Raw genomic sequence first — 10,560 nt, forward strand, 5'->3', positions numbered from 1 at the left:
ATTCTTGTCTGGACAACCCTTCATCCATCTCTCCCATGTCAATGTGTGCATGAGTTTTCCTCTATGTTTGATGACTCTTTCAGGTCCTCGGTGAGATTTGCCCCAGTTCCACAGGGCTGCAGATGAAATCACAGTGCCTTTCGTGTCAGGGACTCTTGGCTACATTTGACCCAACTGATGATATTTGTAGAATATGTTAGCGAGCTGTGATTACAGGAGCCTCCACTCACCCATCCCTACTCAGTGCCAGCTGTATGGCCATGGAGGGGGAGGACACAGAACAAAAATATACTATCAGTTTGGGAAGGGTATTACAGATGTCAGAAAATCCCCTCCACCATCTGAGGCAGTATAGAAGAAGGAGCAAAGTGGGCCATGCTCTGTGGACTGCCTGCCCCTTAACAGTGTTGGCTGAAACAGGTTAGCACATGTTGGAGGGGAGTACTCAGCCAGCAATTTAACTTTACTTGACATTTAATGTTCCAATGCATTTACCTGCTGAGAGATAACCAGGGTAGTTGTAAGATGTGCTTGTTTACAAGGCACTGAATGCAGTAAACTCCTTTAAGGAATCTTTGTTCTATTTTCTTCCCGTATTTTGTTTCCAGTTACTCAAGATGCAGTGGTTGCCCTTGGCAACATTCTCCAGATTCTTCCCAAAATTTATGATGACAAAATGGCACATTTGAGGACCAGCCAGTTTGGTAATTAAATAAACAATCCCTTTCCATTCAGTAGAAGCATCAGAGCCATAGAAAGTCTTTTGCCTCAGTAGTTTACTGAGATTACTGTAATCTATTACCAAAGTTACTGGACCTTGCAGCAGAGATCTAACAAACCCAACTCCCTCAGGACAATCCATTTTTTAGCACATCCTGGGATGTGCCCAGTCTTGCTAGTCAGAGAACAGGAATTACTTCAACAAAATACTTGGTGAAATTATCCTCTTTGCAGTTAACCATTTATTTTTTAAAAATCCACAGAAATATCCTTATTTATTTTCTTTTAATTCCAGAGTAATTTGAAATATAATAGCACATACTTCAAAAAATATTTTAAATAGATAACAGCTCTATAGCGTCCTTCACATAAACTTTTATCTGACATTCTTGAGTGGATGACCCACAATTGAATGATATATTTTTGGGGCCTATAGGTAGTCTAAGAAAAAAAGAAAGCAAAATAGGCACAAAACTTTACAGTGGAAATTAATAGTGAGAAAGATGAAGGAAAAAATTAAATTATTCTAAATAAATCCTTAACTCCATCTCCACAGTATGTAATTATAGCAAAGAGAGAAAATCAAACCCTTTAGACACCAATTATTTCAGGCAATCGACACATCTTGGCACTAGCACAGCCACATTACAATGAAATACAATACCTAGGTCTGCAAAACCTTGGCTGTAAAACCAGATTTTCCAGAAGACAGATGGATGTAGAAGAAAAGAAATATTATTTGCTTATAGGCTGAAGTACAAATTAGGCAGAACTACATGCAAATTATGTCACCGAGGTCAGAAAATATGTCACTGAAAGGTAAGTTGCTGAAGAGAAGAATCATTCAGAGAAAACATTCTGGTAAAGAAGTCATTTGAATTAAGAATCTGTCAATTCAAATTAATAATGGGTTAACTCCTGGTTTAATTTTTTAAAATAAATTTTTCAAAGAGCATTGGCTTGAAAAAACAGTGCCAATTACAGACATTCATACTTCTCGAGAAGGAAATGGAAACTTTCCTGGTAAAAGATGAATAGCAGTGGGAATAATGTTCAGATTTTAACCTTGTATGTTAAGATTAAAGCGTATTGTTTTGGCATGGTAATTGTTTAGTCTTTGCTGACAGTACAGTAAGTTTTCACTCTCTTGATTTCATTATCGTTTTTACCGGTTTTATTTTAAGAGGGATCCAAGTGTTTTTGTAGGAGAGCAGGCAGGGATGAATTTGTCAGATGGGTCAACTTGCCAGAGATTTTACCAACCTGCCTGCTCAGTGCTTGACCAACCAGAGAGGTGTTAAATAAGAATTAATTCAGAAGTCATTTTGGCCCTAATTTTTAAAAATTCAGATGGAGATTGATAAATAGAACTAGTTGACTAAAAATCAGCTTTTATTTAACTAAATGTAGTCAAATAAATGCCCTAGATTTTACTCCATAGACAGACTATTTTCTCAGCTCCATAACCAAACCACTTAACATTCCATATTTGCAGTTTAAAGCTGACAAAGAAGCAAGAGAGTAAATACTCTGCAAAGAAAGGCTGAGCTCCAAGAAAATTTAGGGTGAAGTTTCCAAAAACACTTCCCTGTCACCTAATGGAGATGTTACCACTCCTCTAGGAAGAGTGATATTGAGTGTTTCTGAACCCTCAGAGATGTCATCCTTGCCCCAGATGGGCTGTGCCCTGTGAGGTTTCATGGCAGTACCCACCACAGGAACAGACATATCAAAGCTTGGTTGCCTTCTCTGTTGAAGTAAAGAGAGTTTATAGTGGTTAAGCCACCTATCCTGGCTGTGTGTAAACTACAACAGCCCAGACTGGCACGTGGGTTTCTTTGCCATTTGCTAGCTGACTCCAAAATATCAGGGCTGCCCCGACCCAGCCTCTCCCTGCCTGCTACCTGTCCAAGGGGAGCTCGACCTCTGCTCCCAGCATGCCCCAGCAAAACAGACATCATGGCCACAGATCCATCTGGAAGAGCCTTGCAGTCCTTCACTTTGCTGGGACCCCACAGGAGTATATTGTAGCCTCTCACCATGATTGTCTCCTGCAGAACCTTCCCTGCCTCCTTAAGAACATAGCATGCTCTCCAGGTTAAAGTATCAGGTTCATGACAATGTTTGAACTTGAGCTGCTGACCCAAGTTAAAACTGAACAAACTGCTGCCCACAACTCTTTGAAATCAGGTTAGTGAACCTAGCTTAAGAAGATATCTTTTTTCCTGTACGAGTAAATGCTTACTTCCAAAGATACTCTTTCAATTGTTTTGTCAGCTTGTTTTGGTGCTGTGGTCTTGTCAGGTTTTGTGTACTTAACACCAGTCTGCTCCTTTTCTACCCAAAAGCAAAGGAGCGAGGCTGCTTCTGTGCAAACTAAGTATACATTTGTGAGAGATATTTTAGTAACAGCAGCTGGAAGGTAAAGACAACACACCCAGCTCTGTTTACAGAAGAGGCTGAGGATGCTGCATATATTTACATATGATTATTGTAATAGGGAAGAGTAACTTTCCATGTCTCTGAGTGCTTCTTTTCCATCTAGAAGCTGTGAAGAAGGGACAAATCAAATGAGGGGTCTGTCAAAAAAAAAGGGCCCGATGTAAAGGACACACAAACTGAAGGCAGGACATGACCAAAAACCCAGGTTTGGCCATTAAAAAAGCTTATTTAAAATTCCCTCTATAATTGTAACTGTTCCCCTTTTTGCTGTATTTTGTTCCTAGAGGAGATGTTGTTATGAAATTAGGGTGAACACATTATGCTGTTCCTGTTTTTTTCATAAAATGTAGGGTAATTTACTCTAATATTAACTTCTGGAGTTTCTCACTGTAAGAGAATCAGATATAAGGAAAAAAAGTAAATTAGTCCAGGATTAGCTGTAGATAACCTTCCCCTTCCAGTCTGAAGAAATTTTAATTAAGCACAAAACAATCTGCTTTGAAAGGCTGTTCTTGCTGGAGAGGGGTACAGGCAGTAACATGAGCTCTGCTCCTTAGCTGGAAGACACTGGGAAGCAAGGGGAGCAGAGAGATGGTCTAAGGCAGAAGGGTTGGCAGGGGGAGTGGTTACTGGGCACTGCCAGCACAGTGGGCAGAAGAAGTGGGGCCTCATGTCATCAGAAGCTATGTCCCTTATAGGCCTGGAGCACCTTGCTCTTGACAAAGAGTCCAATAAAACATTTTAATTGTTTCCATGAATATCAGGTTGTTTTAAAAGTCACTTGCTATACACAATGTAAATCTTGTCATTTTGAGGATAGACTGGTGTGTACAAGATGACAAGTGTTCAGTGAGAAATAAAAAACCCCACAGCAAACCAACAGGAATGCAAATGAAGTAAAATCTAATATTCTTCTGATCAAAATATAGTGAGTTGCTTTACCAAGGTAAAGATTGGCTGTGTCCTCCAGAAGAGAAGAGTGTTGCTCAGCTCACAACAAAATAAATGCAACATTACAGCCTGTTTAAGTGAATAAATTACGATTCAAGTTTAAAAATGGCCAAGCAGTCCATAGATGCTAAAATGGGAGCCATTCTGAAAGTGTTTGGATTTCCGGGTATACTGTGTTGTATTTGGAGAACAGCTTCTTGAAGTTTGAAGCTAAGTAAATTATTACACTACCTGATTTTTTTCTTAATTTTAACTTTCCAGGTTAGCTGACAATTTGTATAACACATCTAAAACCTTATAGAAACCCAATAGTAACAATCCATATGTCCTGACTCACTTCTAGCTTTATAGTGATTGCTTGTTGCTTTAAAAAGATGCTGAGGAATGTATAGTAAGTACATGGAAAAGAAACATCTGAGTAACAAGAACTGACTTATGTCTGTAGTTGGTCTTAGTTATTCATGCAAACATTGGTGATGTTGCAGAAGGAAATGCTCAAAGGTCTGGCCTCAGGATCTCAGCGTCAAAGTTAATGGTGTCAAGCTCCAAGAACACCTTAAAGTACAATCCTAATTGCAAATATGTACTTTTGCCAGGTCCCAATAGCAATTACAAGGGAGAGGATTGAGTTCATTCTCTCTGAGGGCCTGTTTCCAAGAGTTTTCTGGGATGATACCTCCTCATCTCCACTGGCAGAGGGCTCCTTCACAACCCCTGGGACAACTGCAAAAGAAGCAGACAGAAAAGGTTCATGACAGCCCTAACCATATTTATGGTGATGAAATGTGCAAAACCCGGCTGGCATGTCAGAATAGTGATCAGCAGCTCAGTTAAAAGTATTAGTTATTGAGTGTGGTGAGGTCCAGGAGGCTTAGTCACACAGCAGCTTAGTCAACTCTTGATCGCTTCAGCCTGTCCCAGACCTGCAGGGATCAGGATCACTATGTGGAGAAACTCAGAGCCTGCAGAACGGTCTCCTCTCACTGAAAGTTTCAGTTATATTTATTCTCTCACCTTTATGTTCCACCCAGCACCTCAGCAGTGAGGATCACTCGGGTAAGCAGCACAGCTCCAGGCCTATTTTTCCCCATAGCCTACGAGCGTAAACAACTGAAAGTGGAAAATTTTCAATTGAAACAAGAATACACCAAATGCCACGTTGAGCCACATCTACATTTGACAACCATTCTTGTGACTGATGTGTACCAGTATCACATAAGTTTCTCAATAAGCAGTCTCTGTACCTTTTTTGGAAAGGATACTGTAACTTTCCAAATACTGCTACAACTACTGGTCCAAAAAGTCAGTGTCTGGCTATGGGTCTGTCAGCTGTTTCAAAATGGCTGCAGCAGCGTAAGTTTACATCTTTCCACAGTCATACAAATTACTGAGTAGCTTATTAAGCTTAAAATAGGATCCAAAGTAATTTAGAGAGAATGTGAGCTTGTTTCAATAAAACGGAATGTAGCTGCCCTGTTGACTGACTGATGCTTTTCTACAAGCCTTTGTTTTTTGGAGGATACTAATGTGTTTCTGCAAATGCAGTGGAGGGGGATTAGGTCTGAATTCCACCACCGAGGCCGTTTGTCTTTCATCCCTTCCAGGAAATAACAAACAGAGCTGTCACTGTTGTGTTAGTTACATTTCTCTCTCTGCTCTTACATATGTAAATCCCTAATCTTGTATGTAAAAGCAGTGGTACACAGTAGGCAAAAATCTTCTTTAGAGACGCCTTATGGAAGGTTTGGATTACAGCCCGGTAAGAACGTTTAATAACAGCAGCAGTGTTCCCAAATTCCTTTTTCAGAGTTTGCACAGCCAGTAAATGGAGCTTTAAACTCACACTGAAAATTGATACAATTTGTTTGTTGATATAGTTACCGTCATCTGCAGTTGTATAATTTATTATCACCTACCACTGCTGGGAATAATAAAAGAGTGAGTGGGTTTTGAGATGTGAGTAAAACATGAGCACAAAATCTCCACTGGAAATACTGAGTCACTTAATAAACATGTAGATCACAAATTCATTGTACATTTTTCATTATGCAGGTTACAGATGGGCCTGAAATAGAGGACTCTGCTTGGGTTTGTGTGCACATCTGCTTGAGCAGGGAGGAAAGGAATCCAGCTCTTGGTGTCACTTCAGCCCAACTCCAAAGACAGAGGCCAGAGGGAAAGTTTGGAAATGCAGCCATCTCCAGGTCCATCAGCCTGCAGTTTTATAGGTTTTGGTTGATCTCCAATGCAAATGTTGTTAAACACGTAGTTGAAGAAATAGTGATCAGGGGTGTCTGTATTCTTATAGGCAACAGATAAGAGATCAGAGATATCACAGCTTCTTTCCGACTCTGATGTCTGCCCCCAGTGCAGCAGCAGGAGCAGTTGTCTGGACTCGTGTAGCCTGGTCTCCTGGCAGCAAAGTAGGTAGGGGCAGAGTCCAGGTATGTCCACAGCGTGGTTTGTCTTGGTCGTGTAGGTGTGGCAGCCCAACACAAGATGATCAAACCTCTGGTGGGACCATCATCTGACCCTCAGCTCTGAGGGACCAATTCTACCCTGAAGATAGAGTCTGGGCAGCACTCAACAGGAAGGAAAAGCAAGATGTGTGTTTTGTCCTTACAGGAAGCCTGTACAGCTCCGCGGTCAGGCCAGAAGTTAGGACTGGTAAGTTCAGCATTCATTTTAGACTCCTGGTAGGAGAGAAGCACCTGCAAAGACATGCAGGGGATATGAGTGCTCTGGTGGTGCACAGTTGCAGGGATCAGGGACAAGCTGTCCTCAGAAGTGGCTCTGGAAGCTTTAGCCGGAGAAATAAGGGTAGTGTTTTACCTCTGTCTTTTTCTCACCTGGTGCACTTGCCTAACCCAAAACAAGCAGCATAACCTGTCTTTTCAGGGCTTAAAACTTGCTCACCTGTTTGGGGGCAGGGGAAGAAACAAAACCTTTGAAGATTACGCATAGCTCTGCCAACTGGTGACACCTGTCATAACATGAATAAATTACTAAGAGTTTACATTTGCCATTTGAAGTGCACTGTGTAGGTGAAATACAAGGAAATTGGTGCTCAGTGTAAGCCCAAATGTTAATCCTGTATGTGTTTAGGAATGGACAAGGGAATAGGAGGAATTGTGGGAGTTCTATTCTGAGTAAACCACATTGTTTTGCTCATTTTCTTCAGCCATGGATCATTCTAAGTTGTGAGTCCTCTGGGATAAGTAACCACTTGTGGATTTAGCCATCATGGCAGCTAATAACATCAGTATAACTCCCTGAGATTGAAGCACTTATTTGCTTTTTCACATTTTTACTGCTGTATTAAAAAAGGCCAATTATTGATGATTTCCAGGAAAAGCTCTGCAGTCACATTTTTTTTCATTGCATAAGCCTGTAGATTTACCTCAATCACTAAATGTGTTTCATCAGTCCTTTTATGTTTTTTGGTTTTTTTTTGGTGAAAGGCTGTGCAGTACTGCAGTCCAAATGCCTAGAAAGGCTGTAATCTCCTTGGATCATCATAACTTTGTTGTAATAAAATGGGTAAAATGCTTAATAGCAACCTTAGTACTATTTTTTGCAGTCATGTTTTGACGTTTACATGAATGCTAACCCAGTCACAAACATGAGGGCATCCAAGCTCAGGTGCCTAGGCATGGCCATGCACTTCATCTGCAATCCCTTTGGGCAGCTGTCAGGGTGCCTACAAAATGCCAGTCAAAAAGATAGGACCACTATCTTGCCCAGAAATCACATTACAGGCATTTGTATTTTCAGTGGATTTTACACTCTTCCCCACCTCTTGAAAAGCCACTGTACTCATTTGCAGTTGACAACACATCCATCCAAATTCAATCCTACAGCAGTTTCCTAGGTAACTGGCACAGAAACCCTCTACAGAGCAGAATGAGCCAAAACACCCGTTAGCGTTTCCATTTCTTTTCAATCCTTTTTGAAACATGCAAAGATACAAAAAACCCACCACAAAAGCATTAAAAAAACCCAAAGCCAAAACTAAACCAAACCAAGCAACAACAAGAAAGCCAATGGCAAGGTATGTTCAGCCACTCTGTTTAACTTTCATCCAGAAAATTCTGCATCCGCCAAAAATTAGCTTGCATCTGGAGACAAGACCAATTTAAGGTCTGAAACTGTTTCTCAAGGGTTGGAACTCTTTGGGTTATCTTCACAGACGCCAAAGACCTTTCTAGGCTCTGACTCATGCCAGTAGTGTGGACAGATACTTCTGAATCATGCTGGGAGCGAATAATTTGTGTCTCTGCTCTTCTAGCCTCTCTTACCATAGCCAGTTTCCAGTGGGGCCTTACAAGGGCTGCAAGGCAAGGACCATTATCTCTAGCCTATTAGTGGACTTCAGATTGCCTTCTAACATTATTTGGTTCAATACTCCCCCAGGATCATGCCAATCCTCATCTCTAGCATTGTGCACGTGGCTGCAGCTCACTTACCAGAGGTTCCTCTATCCGCCTCAAGAGAGAGAGACTCTGCAGTTCCCACTTTGAGACTGGTGTCTAGAGGACTCTGAAGGAGGAACAGCAATGAGAGAAGGAGCAGAGTGACCCCGAGTTTGTCCTGGCTGCCTTGTTTTAGGCCAGCAAGTGCAGCTGGTTCAGCAGTGCAGCTGCGGTTGTGGCAGCTGTGGTGAGGCAGAAGGCACTTCCTTGCTTTGTGTGAGAGAAAAAAGCAAATTCTTGCCCTTGCCTCATATACAGATGAGTTGCATTTAGGCGCTGGAAAAAAGGTTCAGCCCGAAGCCAGGATCACATTAGAAGAGATTGGGCTGCACTCACAGACACACACACACACACACACACACACAAAACACACACACACACACACACAGAGCTGATCACTACAAAAAGGTAATTAAGGTGAGAGGGAAACCTGGGAGCGGCTGACATAAAATACCCTCAAGGGCAGGAGTGGGCTCAGGAATGTGCATCTGAAGGGCTTGGTCCAGTGTCAACTTCTGTGAACAAGTCCTGCTGAATCTTGCTCACATACCCAGGTGAAGCCAACTCAGCAGGCCTTCGCCAGCCCCATTCACGAGGAAGTGCAAAGGCTTCACAACTGGAGGCTGTAGCTTGCAGGCAAGGCCCTCCCATCTCTGCCTGCAATTGTGATAGTTTGCTGAAGGGCAGCATGTGCACATCAGACTGGAGTATAGTTCAAAAAAAGTAATTGTTGCCTGCAGCTGTCCTCACTTCAGAGCATGTTATAGCAGGTTGAAGGCTGCTGTAGGCTATGCCAACCACTAATTCAAAAAACTTTTCTAGCAACTAAGCATTGTCAGGACATAAGGATACACTAGTCACGTCCCCTGGAACAGCCTCTTCTCCAGGGACACTTTCTGTTGACCTCCTGTGTCTTGCACAGGAGAGGGGAGCTTCAAGAAGATGGAAATTCAGGGTTAAATGTAGGAAGTTTTGTGCTGTAACCTAGTGCGAGGGTTAAACACAGAGTACAGCTGCCCTGCCATTCTAACTCAGTTGAGAACTGGTAGTTTTACAATTGCAGACTTTCATGCTAGCAATCTTCCAAAGCACTTTATAACAAGTGAGCACTTCCCTCATTGCTGTCCAGCAGAACCCTGAAGTTGCTGAAGTGTACCTGCACAAGCAAGAGGTCAGAAAAGCATGTTGTCCCCTGATGACCCTCAGAGTTATACCAAGGTGAGTGTCATTCTTCTGGTTGTGCTCCCCTTTTAGATTTCCAACAGCTGGATTAGAGTCCTAAAATGGGACTGTGTGTTGTTAGACCCACTGTGATTTGGGTAGAAAAGCCCAAGCACTGGCCTTAGGGCTCAGCCCTTGTACATTTGCACTCTCTGATGGCCTTTATCTGGGCAGTGAGGATGTCCATGCCAGGTCAGCCTGAGCCCAAATTCCAGGAAAGTTTAGTTTTACTCTTTCAGGATGTTGGTTAGCTGAAGGCATGAAGACTTTATTCTACTCATTTGACAACTTAAATGCCACACTAAGGTGTATGGAGCTACATAAAACAGTCCTATGCAGTTCCCTCTTTCAGGTTCTTCATGGTGCTGTGTTTTAAAGGCTCAAGGTATCAAACTAGACCTTACTCCCCCAGAGCTAACCTGCTTTTTTTGTCCTCTCTCTCTGAGCAAGATCTTTCCTCTTATGCCCTTGTCAAGTGACCTTTCTTAGCAGCTAGATGAGCAGTACCTCAGTTATCAAACCATTTTGATTGTCAGCAGTAATGTCTTCTTTTTCCTCCTTAAACAGGTTACCATCAAAGTTTAATAATGCTCCAGCACAAGCTTTCACTGGTTGCAAGAAATTTCCTGATGTATCTGACTTGCAGCTTAATAGGAAAGTAACAAAGGTGTAGTGAGGGAACAGAGCAGTCTAACAATAAAAGCAGCACATGGAAAACAAAATGAGGCTTGTCAACGAATGACACAGTAGCCTG

This window comes from Pseudopipra pipra, chromosome 3, assembly GCF_036250125.1.
Source record: "Pseudopipra pipra isolate bDixPip1 chromosome 3, bDixPip1.hap1, whole genome shotgun sequence".
NCBI lineage: Eukaryota > Metazoa > Chordata > Aves > Passeriformes > Pipridae > Pseudopipra > Pseudopipra pipra.